Here is a 22,760-nt window from a genome sequence, read left to right on the forward strand (position 1 = left end):
CGGGGAGAGATGCCAGATACAGGCGACGGGGAGGAAGGCACGGGGAGAGATGCCAGATACAGGCGACGGGGAGGAAGGCACGGGGAGAAATGCCAGATACAGGCGATGGGGAGGAAGGCAGCAAATCACACTGCCATGTGTGTACCTATGGGGAGAGATGCCAGATACAGGCGATGGGGAGGAAGGCAGCAAATCACACTGCCATGTGTGTACCTATGCAACAATCTTGCATGTTCTTCATATGTGCCCCAAAACCTAAAATGCAATAAAAAAAAATAAGGGATTGTTATGGAGTATAACTCATTCAGTAAGAATCCATGAGTCATACTGATATAATAATGAATGAAAAATAAAAATAAATTTAAATGAATGAATTGGAAATTTGGTAAGGAATAGGTTATTAGATGGTTTCACAGTATCTCCCGCACAATGTTTTTTAACTTCAAAAGGAAAAAGTAACTTATAGTTGAGAAGCCTGACAGATATCACCTTAATCAAGTTTTAAAAAGTGAACATCATCACCAATGGGACAAATCAAAATAATGTGCCAACTCACAGACTCACAGTATGTAATTAGAAGCCAGCACGGGATACATGCCTATCGTCCCAGCCACTCAGGATGCTGAGGTGAGAGGATCACTGGAGCCCAGGAGTTTGAGATTGTAGTGCACAACGACCACGCCTGTGAATAGCCACTATACTCTAGCCTAGGCAGCAGAGAGAGAGCTCGTCTTAAGAAAAATGGGAAAGAATGCCAACAAAAAAAGCACACAGCATCACGTCTGTGTTATTTTACCAATAATTTATCACCTGAATCTAATAATTAGAAGATATCAGACAAACCCAAAATGAGGGTTCAAACTCTACAGAACACCTGACCTGTTTCCTTCCAAAATGTCAGGGTTGTGAAAGTCAAGGAAAGACTGAAGAACCATTCCAGATTGCCGAGTATTAAGAGACATGACAACTAAAATGCAACCTGATTCTGAACTATCTTTTTTTTGGCATTACTAGGGCAGTGGATAAAATGTGAGTGGACAGAAAAATTAGGTAGAGGGAAGATCAGTGTTCATGTCCTCCTCTTGATGGCTATAGAGTGATTATGTGGGAAAAAGTCCTTATTTGTAGAAAAAACACACAAAAGCATTTGAGAATGAAGGGGTCAGCAAGTTACCCTCAAATAATTCAGGGGGAATTGTTTGTACTGATTTGTACTGTATTTAGAACTTTTTAGTAAATTTGAGATTATTTAAAAACTTTTTAAAGGGATGGTTTAACATATACAAGTTAATAAATGTGATATATCACATAAAATTTTAAAAAAACAAAAATCATATGATCATCTAAATAGATGCAGGAAAAGCATTTGATAAAATCCAGCATCTTTATGATAAAAACCCTCCGAAAACCTGGCATAGAAGAGACATACCTCACAGTAATAAAAACCATGTATGACAAACTCACAGCCAACATCATACTGAATGTGGAAAAGCTGAAAGCATTTCCCTTGATAACTGGAACAAGACAAGGATGCCCACCATCACCAGCTTCTATTCTACATAGTACTGGAAGTGCTAGCCAGAACAATCAGGCAACAGAAAGAATTAAAGGGCACCCAGATTGGAAAAGAGGAAGTCAAACTATTAATGTTTGCCAGTGATATGATTGTATACCTAGAAAACCCTAAAGACTCTTCCAAAAGACATCTAGATTTGATAAGCAAATTCAGCAGAGTCTTAGAGTACAAAATCGATGTACAAAAATCAGTAGCACTGCTGTACACCAACAAGTTGGGAATCAAATCAAGAACTCAGTCTTTCTTACAATAACTGCAAAAAATAAAATACCTAGGAATATACTTAACCAAGGAGGTGAAAGATAAAGAGAATCACAAAACACTGCTGAAAGAAATCATAGATGACAGAAACAAATGGAAACACATTCCATGCTCATGGATTGGAAGAATCAACATCATGAAAATGGTGATGCTTTTCAAAGCAACCTACAGATTTCATGCAATTTCTGTCAAAATACCAACATCATTTTTCACAGAATTAAAAAAACTCATCCTACATTCATATGGCACCAGAAAAGCCTGAATAGCCAAAGCAATCCTAAGCAAAAAGAATAAATCTGGAGGTGTTACATTACCTGACTTCAAATTATACTGTAAGGCTGTAGTCACCAAAACAGCATGGTGCTGATATAAAAGTAGATACACACTGGAAAAGAATAGAAAGCTCAAGAAATAAGGCCAAATACTTACAGCCAATGGATCTTCAACAAAGCATATAAAAATGTAAATTAGGGGAAAGACACCGTATTTAATCCGTGGTGGCGGGACAACTGAAAAGCCACATGTAGAAGAATGAAACTGGATCCCTAGCTCTCCTTATATAAAATCAACTCAAGATGGATCAAAGACTTAAATCTAAGACCTGAAACCATAAAAATTCTAGAAGATAATGTAGGAAAAATTCTTCTGGACATTGCCTAAGCAAAAAATTCATGACTAAGACCCCAAAAGCAATTACAACAAAGACATAAATAAATAAATGGTACCTAATTAAGAAGCCTCTGCAGAGCAACAGAAATAATCATCAGAGTAAACAGACAACTCACAGAATGGAAGAAAATATTTGCAAGCTATGCATCTGACAAAGGACTAATATCTAGAATCTACAAAGAATTCAAGCAGATCCGCAAGGAAAAAAGAGAAAATCCCATCAAAAAGTAGGCAAATGACATTAATAGACATTTCTCAAAAGACGATTTACAAGTGGCCAGAAGACATATGAAAATAAAGCTCAGCATCACTAATTATCAGGGAAATGCAAATTAAAACCATAGTGAGATAGCAACTTACCCCCTCAAGAATGGACATTATTTTGCAAGTTAAAAACAATAGATGTTGAAACAGATATGGTGAAAAGGGAACTCTTATACACTTCTGGTGGTAATGTAAATTAGTACAGGCAAAGCCTTGTATTTATGCATTTGCCAAGGCAGTTTGTTTTTTATTTGGTAGGGTCAGAGCAGGTAGAATATGTATGCATATGTCACAAAAACAAGTGCTTTGTAAGTCTTTGCATTAGACAGGACTGGTTTCCAAGCCAGTCAGTCAGCTTAGAATGTGAAACCCTGATTCAGAAGCGAATCACCTAAGGATGATTCAACACTGTGTTTCCTGTTCTGCCACTAGGCCTATTATACTAGTGGTTTACCCTCACCTCACCCAGTTCATTACACTTTCTGGAACTACAGAACCTGAAGACTACCTGAGCGACTGTCTTCACATTCTCCTTAGACTGCTGATGACTCATACCACTCACCATGCACCGGAGGGATGCTAATCCATTCCGTGGAGTGGAGTCTCAGGGTTTATAGGCTTACTCCCTCCAGGAACCCTGCCTCTGAAAGCCTGTGATGACTCTTGTTTGGGCCAACATGCCCGTTGGTAGCCCAGGGGAAGCTGTGGCCCACTAAATTACCCATGGCACCACCAAAACCTGCGTCCCCGGGCCAGTGTCTTGTTCCTTACTCTATACCCAGTTATAAACCCTTGTCCCCTCAGGTTTCAGTGATGAATAGGCATGGGAAAGTGGGAATACCAAATGGCCTTTCATTTGATAGTCAGTTGGGGAATGCATGAGAGCAAATAAGACCTAGTGTGTCCGGGGATGCTGAGCTGGTGGCACATTAAACTTTCTTAGTGTAGATCTCTCCTTCCTCCCTCCCTCTTTTCCTTCATTGTTCTTCTCCTAATTTACAGTTTCACTAAGTTCTTCCTTTCCTACTTGTACACTTTGTAGCAATATATGTTTTGGTTTGTGACCTACCTCTATGTCTTACGTCCCTTCCCCATGAAGGCTGAATAAATGCCTGCTGATTAACTCAACTTGGCATAACAAGCATATATTGATTTTCTGTAATGCATAAGTCTCTGAGCTAAGGGCTCTGACAGGTATATAGGGTATGTAAGAAATACAACAGGTATATAAGAAATATGATTCTTGCCTTCAAGAAACTTCCAGGAGAAAGAAAATATCTCCTCAAATTATTATAATACATAGTAAATGTGATGAGAACTAAAAGACAAAAAATAAACCACTTTAAATGCAAAAGAAAAATAATTGTTTACACTGTGGTAATAAAAGAAGCCTTCATACAAGACATGGAGTTTCAGTCTGACTTTGAAAAATGAGCATACTTAGATGAGTGGGAGTCTCAAGGACTATCAGATTCCATGAGGGGAACAGGCAGGAGCCAAGACAGATGGGGGGCATTGTAGCAGCATCTTGATCTTCTTAGACCCCAACAGGTGTGTACCAAGAAACATACAGGAGCCACTGGGATACCCCCAAAGTTCCCTGGCTAGGTGAGTGACATGATTAACTCTATTTAATAAGAAAGAGTGCTGTAGCAGCAATCTGCAGGAGAGGTTAGAAGAAAGGAAAGAACGGGGGTTAAGAGACAGGTTGGGAAGCACCTGCCTAATCCATATAGGTGGCAGCAAGGACCACAAGCAGGACAAGACCATGACAACAGGAATGAGGAGGAGAATATTAAAAAGGTAACGTGGAAGGAAAATGGACAGCTTATAGCAACTGGATGCGAAAGGAAACATGCTCCCAGGTTTTGAGACTGAGTGACTGGGAGAATGGTGGGGCATTCTTCAAGAGGGAGCTCGGCATAAGATGGTAAAGTAAGAGAACTAGAGAGAGATAGATACTGGCCAGTTACATTAGTTGTATATTCATTAGCCTAAATACAGCATTGATTTTATTCTGTGTACCCTAGGAAATATAGATGCACTCATACAACTCTTTGCTAGTGATAAACTAAAACTCTGGTTGATCCTCTCGAGAGGGTTTAGACTCTTCTTTCTTAAACACCTATACTTATATAAGACATTATCTTTTAATACCGTTGACATCATGGTATTAAAAAGGCATAATACCTTACATTTTTCGTCCATTGATTTTTGGCATGAGTGTCAGACAATTCAATGTAGAAAGAAGAGTCATTCCAATCAATGATTCTGGGATGACTAGTATCCACCTGTAAAAGAATTAAGGTGGACCCCTGCCTCACACCTTATATCAAAATTACTGCAAAATTAATGAAAGAATTAAATTTCTCAGAAGAGAATGTAGGACTGTATCTTCCTAACCTTATATATTTGGCAATGGTTTCTTGGATGTGACACCAAAATCACAAACAACAACAACAACAAAAAAAACCTAGATGGGACTTTATCAAAATTAAAAACTTTAATGCCTCAAAAAACAAATTTGCAAATCACTAGTTTTTGTGGTTTTTGGTTTTTGATTTTTTTGAGACAAAGTCTCACTCTCTCGCCCAGACTGGAGTGCAGTGGCACGATCTTAGCTCACTGCAACATCCACCTCCCAAGTTCAAGCAATTCTCCTGCCTCAGTCTCCTGAGTAGCTAGGATTACAGGCCTCCGCCACCACACCTGGCTAATTTTTTTGTTTTTAGTAGAGACAGGGTTTCATCATGTTGGCAGGCTGGTCTCAAACTCCTGACCTCAGGTGATCCACCCACCTCGGCCTCCCACAGTGCTGGAATTACAGGCATGAGCCACCACGCCCAGCCACAAATAACTAATATTTATAGGGGACTTGTATCCAGAATATGTAAAGAACATGTACAACTCAACAATAAAAAGATAACCCAAATAAAAGATGGTTAAAATATTTGAATAGACATTTCTTCAAAGATATGCAAATGGCCAATAAGCACATGATGATCAACATCATTAGACACTAGGGAAATGCAAATAAAAACCACAGTGAGATACTACTTCACAGTCACTAGGATAGTAAGTCAGTAGGATGGCAATAATAAAAAAGGACAGGGACAATACTAAGTATGGATGAATCCAGATATGGAGAAGTTGGAATCTTTGCACACTACTGGTGAGAATGTAAAATGTTGCAGCCATTTTGAAAAACAGTCTGCCAGTTTCCCAGAAAATTAAACATGGAATTACCATATGACCCAGAATTTCCACTCCTAGGTATATACTCTTGAGAATTGAAAACATATGTTCACATAACTTCTACACAGTCACTCCGTAGCAACATTACTCATAATGCAAAAATGTCAAAATAACTGCAATGTCTATCAGCTGATGGAAGATAAATAAATGTGATATATCCATGTAATAGAATATTATTCAGCAACAAAAAGGAATGAAACACTGATCCTTGCTATAACGTGAGTGAACCTAGAACACATTATGCTAAGTGAAAAGAAGTTAGGCATAGAAGGCTACATATCATATGAGTCCATTTATGTGAAATAACTAGAACAAGCAAATCCATAGAGGCAGAAATCAGATCAGTTGTTGCCAGGGACTCAGGGGAGGGGAGAATAGGAGTGATTGATGAATGGTGGTTTCCTTTGGGGATGATAAAGGTATCTTGGAATTAGTGCTGATAGTTGCAGAACATTGCAAATGTACTTAATGCCACTGTGGTATACTTTAAAAGAATTAAAATGGGCTGGGCATGGTGGCTCATGCCTGTAATCCTAGCACTTTGGGAGACTGAGGCAGGCAGATCACAAGGTCAGGAGTTCGGGACCAGCCTGGCCAATATGGTAAAACCCCATCTCTACTAAACAAAAATTAGCCGGGCATGGTGGTGGGTGCCTGTAGTCTCAGCTACTTGGGAGGCTGAGGCAGAAGAATCGCTTGAACCTGGGAGGTGGAGGTTGCAGTGAGCCTAGATCACGCCACTGTACTCCAGCCTAGGTGACAGAGCAAGACTCCGTTTAAAAAAAAAAAAAAGGATTAAAATCGTAAATTTTATGTTATGTGTCTTTTGCCACAATATAAACAGGTGCATTCCATGGTATGTGACTTATACCTCAGTAAAGCCATTATAAAAATAAAAAGCATAATAGCTTGTTTTAATTACCAGGGAATTGTACTGAGGGAAAATTAATCCAATCCCCAAAATTGTATATTGGATGATTCAATTTTATAACATTTTGAAATGGCAAAATTGTATTAAAAAGGACAGGTGAACATTTTTCTGATGTGAGAGATGAGGGTGGGGAGGTGGAAGGAGGTGGGTTCTTAAAGGGCAACCTGAGGGACCCTTATGGTGATGAAACTTCAGTATTTTCACTGTGGTTAAAGGTACAGGATCCTATACACTTGATCAAACTTTATCAAACTAAATATGTGACACACATGCAAGTAAAAGAATAGGGGGTTTTATCAACATCAATATCCTAGTTGTGATATTGTTTACTAGTACGTATAGTTTATACTATTAGGATAACTGGGCAATGGGGAAAGTGTACAGGGGATCCCTCTGTGGTCTTTCTTTCTTTCTTTTTTTGAGACAGGGTCTTGCTCTGTAGCCCAAGCTGGAGTGCAGTGGTACAATCTTGGCTCATTGCTCCACCTCCCAGGTTCAAGTGATTCTTGTGCCTCAGCCTCCTGAGTAGCTAAGATTACAGATGCCCGTCACCACGCCCAGCTAATTTTTGTATTTTATTAGAGATGGGGTTTCACCATGTTGGCCAGGCTGGTCTCAAACTCCTGACCTCAGGTGAGCCACTACTGGCGGCCTGTCGTATTACTTAGAACTACATGTGACTCTACAATTAACTCAATAAAAATTTCAATTAATGAAAAGGCAGACTGGAAGCAATGGCCCTTGCCTGTAATCCCAGCACTTTGGGAAACCAAGGCGGGAAGATCCTTGAGCCCAGGAGCTCCAGACCAGCCTGAACAATATAGCAAGACCTCATCTCTACAAAAAATTTAAAAATTAGCTGGGCATGGTAGCACAGGCCTTAATCCCAGCTATTAGGGAAGCTGCGGTGGAATGATCACTTGAGCCCAGGAGGTCAGTGCTACACTGAGCCATGATCATGCCACTGCGCTCCAGCCTGGGCAACAGATTGAGACCCTGTCTTTTTTTTTTTTTTTTTAAGGTAAAAGAGGTAAGTATCTTTGAAAACTTGTTCAATCGGTAAATGTCTATCAAATTATAAAACGTCTTCTGCTTGCTGGCAATCACCAAATCAAAGTCCAGACTGGCACCAGTTGCGTCAGCAGTTTTATTTGTGTCTTCCTTAAAGACCAAGCTTGCAGCAGTGTTTTGTTATTGTTAATTTCAATAACACAGTATTTTCCTAAAATAAAGATGATATGTGAGTATAGAAAAGGCCTTTCTCAGCCAGGCACAGTGGCTCACGCCTGTAATCCCAGCACTTTGGGAGGCTGAGGCCAGCGGATCCTTGAGCCCAGGAGTTTTAGACCAGCCTGAGAAATATGACCTAAACCCGTCTCTACCAAAAATACATACATTAGCCAGCCTGTTGGTGAGTGCGCCTGCGGTCCCAGCTACTCCGGACGCTGAGGTGGGAGGATCAGTTGAGCCCAGGAGGTGGAGGTTGCAGGGAGTGGAGATGACAGCACTGCGCTCCAGCCTGGGAGGCAGAGGGAGGCACTGCCTCAAAAAGAAGAGAAAAAAGGCTGAGGGTTTGTGTGTGTGTGTGTGTGTGTGTTGTTGTTGTTTTTTCGCTGCTTCTTTTGGCTAAATCACTTTTAGCAAAGTAAGATTGTTATTCCTTTCGGTTCATTGATATTTAAAAGTTTATGTGTCACACTTTTATTTCAACAAAGAGAAAATATGATTTTTAACTGGATAAAAAACACATTTCTGTGCAGTGGAAGTCGTGCTAACATCTCATGTTAAAAAGATAAACAACAGGATTAACTGTTTACTTTGGGAGTGCAGAGGCTGGTTGTTTTTGAGAAGCAGAACACAATGTCCTGCTGTCTCTGGTTTCCCGGCCTTCGAGGCGGCTGCAGGAGTGGGCGCGGCCCCCGCCCCGATGCGTCGTACCCCGCCCGCGCTCCCGCCCGCGCTCCCGCCTCGCGCGCCCCCGCCCTTTCTCATGGCTCCCTAGTGCTTAGGTTCCAGCCCTCTCTTCCTCTCTCCATGTTCCCTTTTTTTCTCTCTCTCTCTTTTTATCGCTTCATCCTCCAGTTTCTTCTGTTTTTTCCTTGAGTTGAGGCTTCCTAAGAGATTGTAAAGTGGAGGGCAGGTCTTTGTTGATCTTTTGAGTCTGCTTAAGTTGACAGTGACCTAGAATGAAACAGCCGGGCCTGACTCCGATTCCGGGAATTCTTGGTGGACTGCTAAGAACTGCTCCCATAACTCACGTAAACATCCCACATAGCCACTTGATCTGCCCTCTCAGCACATGCGTGCACAGGCACACACATTGGCTGTGCTCTCGCTGTCCCTCACTTGTGTAGCTGTGAAAGTGAGCCAGTGAATGAAAGAAAGGGAAACACAGTTTTGGAAAGGGGGACGGGACAATTAAAAACTTAGAAGAGAACTTACATTGTACCCCTACAACTTCCCCTACAAATCAAGAGGGTTTTTTTGTTTTTGCTCCTTGTGATTTGTTCTGTTGCCTTTACAGATAAACAAGACATGTATTTTTAGAGTTTTAAAATATTCTTTAATTGGCATAATGGACATTAAGTTGGTAAGAGAAGGAAAAAAAGTTCTTAAAGACAAATATTAACTTCATAATGGACTTTTATACTTCCATCGTGAACAAGGAACCTCTTATCTGTATTATTTTATGTTACTGGGAATGCGTGGTGGAATGTGGTTTCATTTGGCACCAGTTTTAATCAGCTCTTCCAACATGGTCCAGGCCTCACCCTATGGCTCAGAAATGCACAGAATCAAAGTCCTGCTGAATGGCTGCTGATGGCTGAAACAGGCGATTCTGCTGCTACCCTGTTCCCCTGGAACCACTTTCTGACTGCTGCCTTGTTTTCCCAGTTGAGAGGGGTGGAGTGTGGCTGGCTAGGGTCAGGGACCAGCTATAGACATGGTATTTTAATGGTTATGTATTGCTTTACCCAGAATGGAGCTTTACTTTACAAAGCAAAACTGCAGTAGCTAAAGGATGATGTCAGCATCATAAGGCTGATCACATGTTGGGTTCCCATGGGAAAAGTTCACGTCTGTGTGAGATGGTGTGCCCTGTGCTCTCAGGCACCTTCCTATGAGCCCCTTCCCATAAGATTAGTCCTTTTCTAAAGAGGCAGACACCTGCTTAGGAGAGCTGGCACTTAATGAGAGAGAATCCTATTTTCTTGTCAGTTAACTACATCTCTAACAATGAGAATTTGTCTGATAGGTAAAGGAAACTAAGATTTTGAGCACAGAAGAGATGCAGGCATTTAGTTGAGTGTGAAACAAATTCACATAATCTATATTGTGCGGGTACCGGAACTCCTAGCGCCTGTGTCCATTCATACCCTGTGGTGCCTGCTCCCCTACACTGCAGTCTTGTACTCATGAAAGTGGGGGTTAATTGGGTGAATGTCTATGGGAGAAGCATTGATCTTAAACATTAAATAAGTGGAATTCACTTGCCAGACTCTTATTCCAAGAACTTTTGAATGGCTCTCTGGCTGATGGAATTAGTGCAGTTCTGAGACTCTCATTCTAATCACATCTGCCCTACTTCTTCTCTGTGAGATATTTTATCATGGCTGTTCTAAGCACTTATCCTAGTTAATCACTTCTAAAGATAGCATGGGGCATAGAAGTCACCCGCAGCCACGGCCTTAGCTCAAGATTGCTAGCAGCGGAGAGTATGGTGTACTGGATGCAAACCTTTGCCTTGCGCAGTGGATTTGCTATGGCAGGACGGCAAAGGAAGGTACTCAACTGCTTCCCAAAGTGGAAGCTCTGTTTTATGAACATTAATCACATAACTTTAAGATGTCAGATCTCCTGCTGCAGCCTGGCTAGCCACTGGTTCCCAGTATTTCAGAGCTAACTAAGGATGGTGCTGGTGTCTGCTGGTTGTCATGCAGAGCACAGCCACACACAGTGAGCATCTGCTCCTCAACTTGGGTGCTGGTGTCTGAGCTGCAGCTACAGACTTCTCTATAGATACATATCTATTTAACCTTCCTTAAACTAAAAGGACTTCTAGAGAATAGCTCCTTGTCTTATAAAAGGACTGTCAGCCCAGAGAGCTTCTGTGCCTTGTCGGTAGCAGCAGAGCCAGTACCCCAATGCCCCTGCTCTCCTGTTTTGAGTCACATTCTCCACAGAGCAGCTTGGCCTTCCCAGCTCTGTGTGAATCAGCCCTGTTCTCGCTTGCATCCTGTCTCGAATCACTAGAGCAGCCTCTGGGTTCTTTCACAGCTCCCTGTTCTCTGAAATGAGGCCTGTCCCAAGCCTGATGTGGAAGCTGCTCTTCAGTCTCCACGCCTGCCCACCTCCTCTGAACCTCAGGCCAGTGCGGGCGCTCCCTCCTGCATCCCTTACCCACAACTGTGCTCTCTGGTCTCTACCTTATAATGTTTCTTGAATGTCTTGAAGGCGTTCTCACATGCTGACAGAAGCCAAAGAGGCAAAGACAGTGGCAGCATCAGAGGGCTGAGACCAGGTGTGGAGGGGAGGACACCAGGATGGACTCATGAGCCCATGCCTCATCCTGAGGCAGCCACCGTGGGTGTTGACCCGGTGCTAGCAGAGTTGCAGGTTTCTCAAGATAAACAGAAAGTTGAATTTTATGTAAAGTCTTCCAGTTTTTAATTTTAGTTACTAGTTTCTGAAAACTTGTACACTGTATAAACAAAAGAAAACATACCAGCCAATGAGCACTACCTTGCACCTTCACTCCTTCCTCTCAGCCATTTGTCATTGATTAGGGCAGTGGACTCCCACTGGGTCTAAGGAGACTGTCTAAAAGTTGCCTCTTCAAGCCATCTTCCGACCTGCCCAAGAGTTACATTTCTGAAACAAACATTGTGTCAGTATATTCTTTTTATCTAACACTTCTGAGTGGCACCTCCTCATTTATTCATTGATGACAGGAGCCAGATATGCTGACACACATAACCCCTAAGTCTCCCAGTTAGGTCAGCCTCCTTACACAGCCCTCACATGGACTCTGTCCTCCTCTGGGCATCAAAAGGTACCAGCTGCACCCAGCCATGGGAGGGGCCTCTCCCTCTCCCACCCTCTCCCTCCCCCACCCACAAAACCCTTTCCCTCCCCAGCGCCGTTACTCCCTTCTTTCCAAGAGAAAAGAATTCTTCTCAAATTTTTTATTTTTTCATAAATATGTTTAATTTTTAATTAAGAATAATGCAATAATAATAATAATGAATAATAGTCTTTCCTCTTATCTCTGCATTCTCTTATTGCTATGGTCTTAATGTTTGTATCTTCCCCAAAATTTGTGTGTTGAAATCTTCACCCCCAGGATATTAGGGGCTGGGGCCTTTGGGATTAACATCCTTATAAAAGAGGCCCATGAGAGAGTCCTTCACCCTTCCACCGTAGGAGGTTGCTTCTAAAAGACAGCTGTTGACAAGGCAGCAGGCCCTCACCAGATGCCAAACCTGCTGGTGCCTTCATCTAGAACTTCTCAGCCTCTAGAACAATGAGCAATACGTTGCTGTTGTTTATGAGCCACATCTGTGGTATTTTTGTTAGAGCAGATCAAATGAACTAAAACACCTATCTTGTCTTTCTCCCTTATTTCTTCTAGCCTCCTTGCAATTTCTCAAACGTGGAAAACCTCTTTCCCATCCTAGGGTTTTGTACATGCAATGCTCTCTGTTGTCATTATTCTTCTCTCAGCCTTTGCGTGACTGGTTGCTTCCCTCACTTTAGGCTCAGCGTAAAGATCACTTCCTTCAAGAAGCTTTCCCTGACGACCCTGGCTAGACCGACCCACCACCCCAGTGCTGTCTCTTCACAGCACTCTTTATTTCCTTCCTAACACTCACACAATCTGTGGGTGCCCTGTTGTGTGTGATTGGTCTCTCTCGCCAAGGAGCAAAGAGGGCAGGGACTGTTTGCCTGCTACCCTGTACCTAACGCCTCACAGGGCCTATCCAGGATGCAGTCCTGCTGTATTTAGCACATAAATGGATGGATCATTGATTTACTAGACACCCCTAGAAGGCCAAGACACTGTTTTGGGGCACAATGACAAACCCCCAAATGCTTTTGTTATTAAAAATCTTGTGACACTTATTTCATGGCTCCGCAGCTCTTCATGCCTCACTGAGTCTGTTGCACGTCCATTATCTGGCTTGGCAATTTTGTACTTGGCTCATTTCTTGTGTTCAAGCGAATCAAGATGTCTCTTAAGAAATAACAACTCACACTTAAGTCTACAAATTCAGAATGAATACTTTCCAAATACTCTCAAGACTTATAAATAAGGGCTAAAGAGCTGTTTTGTTTTCTCACAGGACACATGCTAATCATCTAGAGAATCTTTACTTCCAATGGAAATAAATCAAAGAAACAAACCAACTTTCAGAATAGCAGAGTGAGGACACAGTAGATTCTTTTTTTTTTTTTTTTAATTTTATTTTTTGTAGAAAGTGATTTATTTAGAGAGAGAGAAATGGGAGAAGGAGAGAGAAAGAAACAGCAAACTCTCACACTGAGTGGGAGAATCCAGAAAGATGGAACCCAGGAGAGGAAAGCGGCTTCCACACTGAGTGGAAGGGAATAGAGATAGATGGAGTTTAGGAGGGGAAGACAGGCTTCCACGAAGGGAATGTTCGTAGAAGCGGACCCAAACATGGAGTCCCAGTAGATTCTCTCTCTAACAAACATTTAGCTAGAGAAAATTATGAAAGACAAGCATTTAAAAATTCTAGAAATTGTCCTAAGGGCATACAGCAAATGGATAAACATTCTGTGAATGGAATAAATAATAACTACTAAATCTCAGTGAGAATATCAAGCCTGTGGCCTGTGAGCCACAACCCACTCCCCTACCATCCAAACTCATTTTATAGAGGCTAACCTGGGGTTCTACTTCAGGGGGTCCAGTCAAGAAGATGGTCCTCTCTACCCCCAACCCCCAGTATAGGGTACATTTCACCCTTCATGGCCAGCTTTCAGCATCTCTCATCACCTACCAGATGAGTCAGGCCAAGACCTGGTTGTCCCATCCCAGCTCACCGATAGGTTAGAGGCTTCATGCTAGAGAGGCCAACCTGGAAGAATAGTCGTGGAGGGGTAAAGCAGGCAATAGAAACTGCATTTGGAGAGGTCCAGATGTTTGATTTAGCAGATGAAGATTTCAAAGCAGCCATTATAACTATGTCCAAAGAACTGAAGGAAACCATGTCTAAATAATTAAAGGAACATATGTTAACACTGTCTTATCAAATAGAGTGTCAATTAAAAGATACAAACTATGAAAAAAACCAAATGGAAATTCTGGTGTTGAAAAGAACAGCAATCGAAGTGAAAAATTCACCAGAGGGGCTCAACCGTAGATTTGAGAGGGCAGAAAAAAGAATTCGTGGACTTGAAATTAAGATAATCAGGCTGGGCATGGTAGCTCACGCCTATAATCCAAGCATTTTGGGAGGCTGAGGCTGGTGGATCACTTCAGCTCAGGAGTTCGAGACCAGCCTGGGCAACATGGAGAAAGCCCATCTCTACCAAAAATACAAAAATTAGCCTGGTGTGGTGGACCTGGGAGGCTGTGGTAGAAGGATCACTTGAGCCTGGGAGGTCGAGGCCGCAGTGATCCATGATTGTGCCACTGCACTCAAGCCTGGGTGACAGAGTGAGACACTGTCTCAAAAAAAGAGAGTGAGAAAGAAATTAAGCTAAGATTGTGCAATCTGAGAGAGAAAGGACTGTAGGATACAAAAGAGAGCCTCATAAAAATGTTGGATGTGATTAAGTTCACCAAAATATGTGTAATGAGAATGTCAGAAAGAGAGAGGATGATGCAGAAAATATTTGAAGAAATAATAGCTGAACACTTGTCAAATTTGATGAAAATTTTTAATATGTATATCCAGGAAGCTCGGTGAACTCAAAGGAGGATACAGTCAAAGAGATCTACACCCAGACACCTCATAGTCAAAATGTTGAAAACCAGAGATAAAGAGGAAATCTTGAAAACAACAAAAGAAATATGTCTCAGCATATAGTAATACAAGGGAATCCCAGTGACCGTCCCACTGACTTCTCATCAGAAACAATGGAGGCCAGAAGGCACTGGGATAGTATCTTCAAAATGCTGAAAGAAACAAATTACTTACACCATACTTTCTTTCTGGCCTTTAATTCCTGAGGCTAGGTCAGTAGGATTGAACATTAATTGTTTCATCTTAGACAGCTCATCTTTTAATTTTTATAGAAACCAAAGACCACAGTTGTTCATCTTCATTTTGAAGTGTTCTAGCTTTTTACTTGTTTGGACTAGACCTGCTTATTAGCCACAGAACCCTGATTTTTGTATAAAATTTCCTTTAGTCACAGAACCATGAGAAATTAGTTTGTACTATATAAATGTCTTATAGCCACTACAAATTAATGTCATACATATCTGTGGAAATGTTAAGACTAGTTATCTTAAGATAGGTGGTACATTCTTCTGGATATCACCTGCTAAATACTGCTTATACACAGTATGCATACGTAAAATCATGTGTTTCTGGATCAGGTGACCACTCAGGGATTTCCTGGCATTCTTGGGTATAAAATATCATATTACCAAGGAGATTGAACACAGTAGTAATTATGTACAGTTTTGATATCTTAAAACACACGTTAGAAAAAACATTGCTAACAACATTTTGGTGATAGTGCTAATTTTTGAGAAACACATATTAATACTTTGTGAATATTAGTGCTTAATAAAACATAAATTTTTTGCTTTTATGTTGAAACATAATTTGGAAGAGCTTTAAATAGAAGGCCATTTGAAATAACCTCTTATCCATTTATGCTGTGGTTTTCCTAGCCACTTTAAAAATTCATCACTTTTTATTTATTTATTTATTCATTTATTTATTTTTGAGACAGAGTTTCACTCTTATTACCCAGGCTGGAGTGCAATGGCACGATCTCAGCTCACTGCAACCTCTGCCTCCTGGGCTCAAGCAATTCTCCTGCCTCAGCCTCCTGAGTAGCTGGGACTACAGGCGTGCGCCACCATGCCCAGCTAATTTTTGTATTTTTAGTAGAGACGGGGTTTCACCATGTTGACCAGGATGGTCTTGATCTCTTGACCTGGTGATCCACGTGCCTCGGCCTCCCAAAGTGCTGGGATTATAGACGTGAGCCACCATGCCCGGCCAAAAATTCATCACTTTTTAATTACTGTGTTTGACAGGTTAATTAATAAATTTTTAAGTATTTGTAGTTTTTTGTTCTTCCAGTTCTGTAGGCCGTTAAACTGTGCTTTCCAATAGGGTGGCCACTAGCCACATTTGATTATTTATGTTTAAACTAATTAAAATTCAAATTTAAAATGTAGTTCCTCAGTTGTATCAGCCATATCTCAAGTAAGTGCTCAGTAGCCACGTATGACCAGTGGCTACCACATTAGACAACAAAGACATAGAACATTCACTTCATCCTTGCAGAGAGTCGTCTATTCCTTATTGCCGACTACAGTGGTATGTAAATCAATTTTACCCGCACTTGAATTCTAATGGAGGTTTAGCTCTGGAAATTAAGCTGGTAATTCCCCACTTTTGTAAATTTAAAGAGACATTTGTATCAAATATGCTTATATATTCTTTTCATTTTATTGTTAGTTTGCTTATTTAATGTTGTATGGTTTTGGGCGAGATAGTAAATCTTTCTGGTCTTCAGTCTTGTATGTGCTAAATAGGGATAATAATAGCCTAGCTCTCAAGGGCCTTTTGAGGAGAAGAATGCAAATAGAACAGGATCTGGCACTAACTGACAGCTGTCAAGATGATGAACCTCTAACCCACATACGCTATGAAAAAAATTAATGTTTATATTTTAAGCTTCAAATTTGTGGGAGTGATGTATTATATAGCAACATACAATGGATGCAGTAAGAGTTAATAACAAAAATAATATATTTTAAAGCCACTGTAAAATTTGAAAAATACTTCCAAATAACTATTGGATCAAAAAAGAAATAATGACAATTTTAAAATCTACAACTGATAAAAAAATAAAAATACTAAATATTAAAATTTATTTGATGTCATTAACTTGATATTCAGAATAAATTTTAGTCAAATTAGCTCAACTTTTAAAAAAAGAAAGGTACCAGGTGCAGTGGCTCATGCCTGTAATCCTGGTACTTCTGGAGGCCCAGGCAGGCAGATCACCTGAGGTCAGGAGTTCGAGACCAGCCTGGCCAACATGGTGAAACTCCTTCTGCATTAAAAATACAAAAATTAGCCAGACATGGTGGCACATGCCTGTAGTCCCAGCTACTGGGAAGGCTGAAGCATGAGACTCACTTGAACCTGGGAGGCAAAGGTTGCAGTGACCCAAGATCATGCCATTGCACTCCAACCTGGGCAACAGAGGGAGACTCAGTCTCAAATAAATAAATAAAAATCAAAAGAAGAAAGGACTGGATACAGTGGCTCATATCTGTAATCCCAGCATTTTAAGAGTCCAAGGCAGCAAGATTGTAAGAGACCAGCCTGAGCAGCATAGCAAGACCTCATCTCTTTAAAATAAAAAGAGAGAAAAAAAAAGGAAAAGCCAGGCATGGTGGCATGTGTTTGTGGTCCCAACTACTCAGGAGGCTGAAGTAGGGGGATAGCTTGAGAGAAAGCCTGCAAATTAATGAGCTAAGCCTCCAACATAAGAAATAGGAAAAGAATAATAGAATTAGTCCAAAGAAAATGGAAAAAAAATTATAAGAGTAGAAATTAATGACATAAATGATGACTAAACAAAAGCAGGAAATAATAACAATCCTATGGTAAAATTGATAAAGAAAAGATAAATAATAGTAAAAAGGAAAATTAGGAATATCAATTCCATCAGGGACTAGAAACAGATGTGCTCACTTTGGCAGCATGTATACTGTAATTGGAAAGATACGGAGAAGATTAGCATGGCCCCGGGGCAAGGATGACATGCAAATTCATGAAGCATATTTTTGAGTAATATTAATAAAACTTGAAAAAAGTAAGAATATTGCTATTAAGTTTGAAAATAGACAAGATAGAAAAATCCCTAGAAAAATATATTACCAAAATATCTTAAGAAAAAAATTTTAAAATTTAAATAGTCCGATTATCATTAGAGATGTTGAGCTGGTAGTTTAGAATCTTCTCAGGAAAAAAACAAACAAACAAACAAACAAAAAAACACTAAAGCTGAATGATTTTATTACCTAATTATTTCAAACTGTCAAAACAGTTTATTTGAGTCTTATACTTTGTATCTAAAATTTTCAAAAGAAAAAAGGTAATCATCAACTCATTCTGTGAAGCTGATATAATGATCTTGATACCATATTTAGTATAAAAATAAAATTAAAGATCAATATCATTAACGGACCTAGAGACAAAAATCCTAAATAAAACATAGCAAATAGGATCTTGGCTTTACATCAGGAGTGAAAAATTACTTTAATACTTGGAAAGAATTTGTAATTGGTCATTTGCCATGTTAACATGTTAAAGGGGAAAAACAGTTAGTTCAATTAATACAGATAATGCATTTGATAAAATCCAACACTGATTCATTATTTAAAAAAAAAAAAAATTCCTTAGCAAACTAGGAATCCCTACCTGGGTGAAGGAAATCTACAAAAAAAAAAACAAAAACAAAAAACTACCAACAATAAAGCAAACATTAGTGACTGTAAAACATTGAAGACTTTTTCTTTAAAGTCGGAACAAAATAAGGATGCCCAGTCACTGGCTTCTCTTCAGCATTGCCCTGAAGGTTCTAAAAGGCAGTCAGAAAAGAAAATGAGAAGCAAAATTGGAATTATGAAATGATTGCCTAGAAGTATATTAAAAGGATTACAAATAATAATAAAGTTTAGTTAAGTTGATAGATTATTACAGAAGTTCAGTATACAAGGCCGTTGTATTCTTACACACCAGCAACATGCAACAATAAACAAAAACACCACTTAAAATAGAACACAGAACCGTAGACAATCTAGACATAGATCTAACAAAACAGGTACGAGAGCTATATGGAGAAAATTATAAAATTTTATTATAAAAGTGGACCTAAGTACCCCACTAAGAAGAAGATTTCTTTACCAGTCACTGTACCATGTCCTGTATCACTGTATCATGTGAATGACTTTAATGCTCACAACACCTCTCTAAATTAGATTTTCTTATTTTGTGTTAAAAATGAATAAATTCAAGCTCATACAGATAAGTAACTTTTACAAGATCCAAAGTTACTGACATGATGCTGCCACCCCAGGAAGCCATTTGTGTTCCACTGAATATGATAAAATTTATGATAAATACCTGGTGGTTCAAGAAAAACAAGTCAGTCATGGGGACACTTTGCTGCTCAGACCTGTCACACTAGCACAGATTTTAGGAGATAGTGTTTCACTGGGCAGGAAGCATTGACAAGTGGGTGGAATTCAACGCAGGCTGCTGATAAGCTCACGCTGGTCTGGGCGGTCTGTGGAATGCCACAGTTCTAATCCAGTTGAACCAGGGGGTTGATGACTCCACCTCGGGCCTGAGCCAGCCTGCCTCTGAACTGCAGCTGTGTGAGAAGAACAGAGTGGGAGAGTGTGTGGTGGGTGTGAACACCAGGAAAAGAATAGTGATAACTCACCTCTAGGGTAAAAGAATAGACAGAAGCACCCTTCCTTGCTGTTTGAGACAAAGGAAAATGTCAGGGCAAACTTAAGGCAAAGGTAGTAGCCAGTTCTACACCTCTCCCTTCTCAACACTAACAATCAAAAATATAGAAGCCTTGTATATGGATCTGTGGGGATTTTTGTATTTGTCTTGACTTTTGTATAGGTTAAAAAATAACATTTAAAGCAAAGTCTTGGGCATATCAGGAGGAGATGAGCAGGCCTTAATATAATCACATGTGAAGGGTCGAAGGCCACCATGGTTGTTCTCTATCAGGAGAGCCTGGAGATTTCTCCTAGGAAATGCAGCCTGGTCCTACCTCCAGTTCCCCTCCATGTCCTGGTCCCCGAGGCTTGGCCTGGACTTCCCTATTTAGATATGGAATGGAGAAGTGAGTCATGTGAAGAGGTAACCAGAGGTAAAGAGGCCTTTAAATGGATGTATAGACAAAAAAAAAAAAGACATTATAAATTCAACATCAAAATGTATGCTTTTATACCTGCTCTCAGGTAGCATACGGAAACTAAAAAAACCTCAGCACTTGGAGAGAAGGGAGGGAAACAAAACATGATTGGACTATGAATGGAAAAATTAGTTCCTGTCTAGAAATCTATACCTAGCTAAACTGCCCATAAAGTTTGTGGATTGATTACCAACAACTTTATGAATGGTTTTAAATTTTTACCTTACACTCTCTTTTTTCAGGAAACTAGAAGACAGGAACTACTGAATTGAAGTCAAAAGATATAGGTGTAAGAAATAGCAGCTCCAACATAGTAGAGCAGCAAGGGGGAACCCCCAGATTTTGTGCCAATAGATCCTGGGATGTTATTGTGCCCAGGTATATAGATGCTGACCCATCCAGATTGGAGTACAGCAGAAGGCTCCAGAAGAGCTTTTCAGGGTACAATACCTGTGAGGTTAAGCATCCTGAGAGAAGATCTTGGTAATTGACTGAGGTTTAGGGTAGATTTTGTGATAAGGGCATAAAAAACTAATTTAAAAATGAATATAGGGAGCAAGGTGTGGTGTCTTGTGTCTGTAATCCCAGGGCTTTGGGAGCCAAGGTGGGAGGATTGCTTGAGGCCAAGGGTTTAACACCAGCCTGGGCAACATAGCAAGACCCTGTGTCTACATAGGTACATACATACATACCTACAAACATACATACATAAATGTATATCAGAAAAGTAAAGTAATTATGTTTTATTATACTAAAGCCTATGAATTTTCTTATGTATTGATGTAATCCATACATTTTGACATGTGGTATTTTGATTAGCAACTCGGTCAAAGTATTGTCCCTTTTCTCTGTGATTTCCTATTTGACCTATGAGTTGAAAAACAAATTATGAATTTTCCAAACGTAAAAGGATTTTTAAAATATGTATTTTTTGCTTGGTTTCTCATTTAATGATATTTTAGCCAAAGAATATGTCCTATATGATAAGATTATTTGAAATTCGTTGTGACTTGGTTTATAGCCAAGTGTGTAGTGATAATTAATTAATTAATTAATGAGAGAGAATCTGGTGTCATACAGGCTGGGGTGCAGTGGCCAGATCATAGCTCACGCAGCCCCAAATTCTGGGCTCAGGCTGTCCTCCTACCTCAGCCTCCTGAGTAGTGGAGACTGCAGGCACACACCACTGTGGCTGGCTATTTTATTTCATTTTATTTTTTATAGCTATGAGGTCTTGCTTTGTTGACCAGGCTGGTCTTGAACTCCTGGCTTTGGGCAGTCTTCCCAACTCAGCCTCCCAAAGTGCTGAGATTACAGATCTGAGCCACCACATCCAGCCTCTAGTCACCTCTTATAAATCTTGCATGTATGCTTGAGAATGCATTTTTTTTCTAATTATGGGCAGTTTTTCTAATTGTTTATCCAACAAATCAAACTAGGTATATGCAGGTTTTCTAAATTTTTACTAACTTTTTCATCTGTTGACTTATCAATAATTGGCAGAGGTGTGCTAAAATTTTCCACAGTGGTAGTGGATTTGTTAATTTCTCTGTGTAGTTTTATTAGTTTATGCTTTATATATTTTGAGCTAGTAAGAGCATAAAAGTTTTTAATTGTGTGTCTTCCTGGTAAATTAAACCTTCTTATCTATGTTAGTGACCTCTCTATCCTTAATACTATTTTCTTAAAATCTATTTTGCTTACTATCAAACCACCTTTTTAGCTTTATTTTGACAGTAACCAAACCAGCATGGTACTGGTACAAAAACAAATATATAGACCAATGGAACAGAACAGAGGCCTCAGAAATAACAGCACACATCTACAACCATCTGATCTTTGACCTGACAAAAATAAGTAATGGGGAAAGGATTCCCTATTTAATAAATGGTATTTGGAAAACAGGCTAGCCATATGCAGAAAACAAAAACTGGACCTGTTCCTTACACCTCATACAAAAATTAAGATGGATTAAAGACTGAAACATAAGACCTAAAACCACAAAAACCCTAGAAGAAAACCTAGGCAATACCATTCAGGACATAGGCATGGGCAAATACTTCATGGCTACACCACCAAAAGAAGTGGCAACAAAAAACAAAACTGACAAATGGGACCTAAGTAAACTAAAGAGCTTCTGCACAGCAAAAGGAACTATCACTAGAGTGGACAGGCAACCTACAGAATGGGAGAACACTTTTGCAACCTGTCCATCTGACAAAGGTCTAGTATCCAGAATCTACAAAGAACTTAAACAAATTTACAAGAAAAAAACCCGATCAAAAAGTAGGCAAAGGATATAGACAAACACTTCTGAAAAGAAGACATTTATGCAGCCAACAAACATATGAAAAAAAGCTTGTCATCAATGGTCATTAGATAAATGCACATCAAAACCACAATGAGATACCATCTCACACCAGTTAAAATAGTGATGATTAAAAAGTCAGGAAACTGGCAACAGCCGCAGCGACGTCACTGTCCTCGCGGCCTGGCACACAGCGCTCCGGCCGCCGAATGCCCGTGGACGCGCATCTCTTCCCAGATTTCCTGCTTCCTGGGCCAGCCAAAGCCGCAGTAAATGAGGCCTTGAGAGAAGAGGAGGCGATACCCTGTGCCCGAGATGCAGCTGCCGTTGGT

General features: G+C 40.1%; 1 protein-coding gene, 1 long non-coding RNA gene and 1 other non-coding gene across 7 annotated transcripts in view; 2 read left to right on the top strand and 1 right to left on the bottom strand.

The window, feature by feature from the left end:
* SPIDR (scaffold protein involved in DNA repair) overlaps positions 1–22,760 on the top strand; it is a 468,259-nt gene that overhangs the window by 370,701 nt on the left and 74,798 nt on the right. The window lies entirely within an intron of this gene.
* On the bottom strand, positions 1,993–21,914 carry LOC116563638. The gene is made up of 3 exons (XR_004274490.1): positions 21,902–21,914; positions 15,930–15,932; positions 1,993–2,222 (listed from the first exon to the last, which is right to left on the bottom strand). It is a non-coding gene; the product is annotated as an uncharacterized LOC116563638 (long non-coding RNA).
* On the top strand, positions 17,868–17,969 carry LOC116563658. The gene has a single exon (XR_004274503.1). It is a non-coding gene; the product is annotated as a U6 spliceosomal RNA (small nuclear RNA).

The sequence above is a fragment of the Sapajus apella genome, unplaced genomic scaffold (genome assembly GCF_009761245.1).
Source record: "Sapajus apella isolate SASKATOON/1434 unplaced genomic scaffold, GSC_monkey_1.0 scaffold35, whole genome shotgun sequence".
NCBI classification, from domain to species: domain Eukaryota; kingdom Metazoa; phylum Chordata; class Mammalia; order Primates; family Cebidae; genus Sapajus; species Sapajus apella.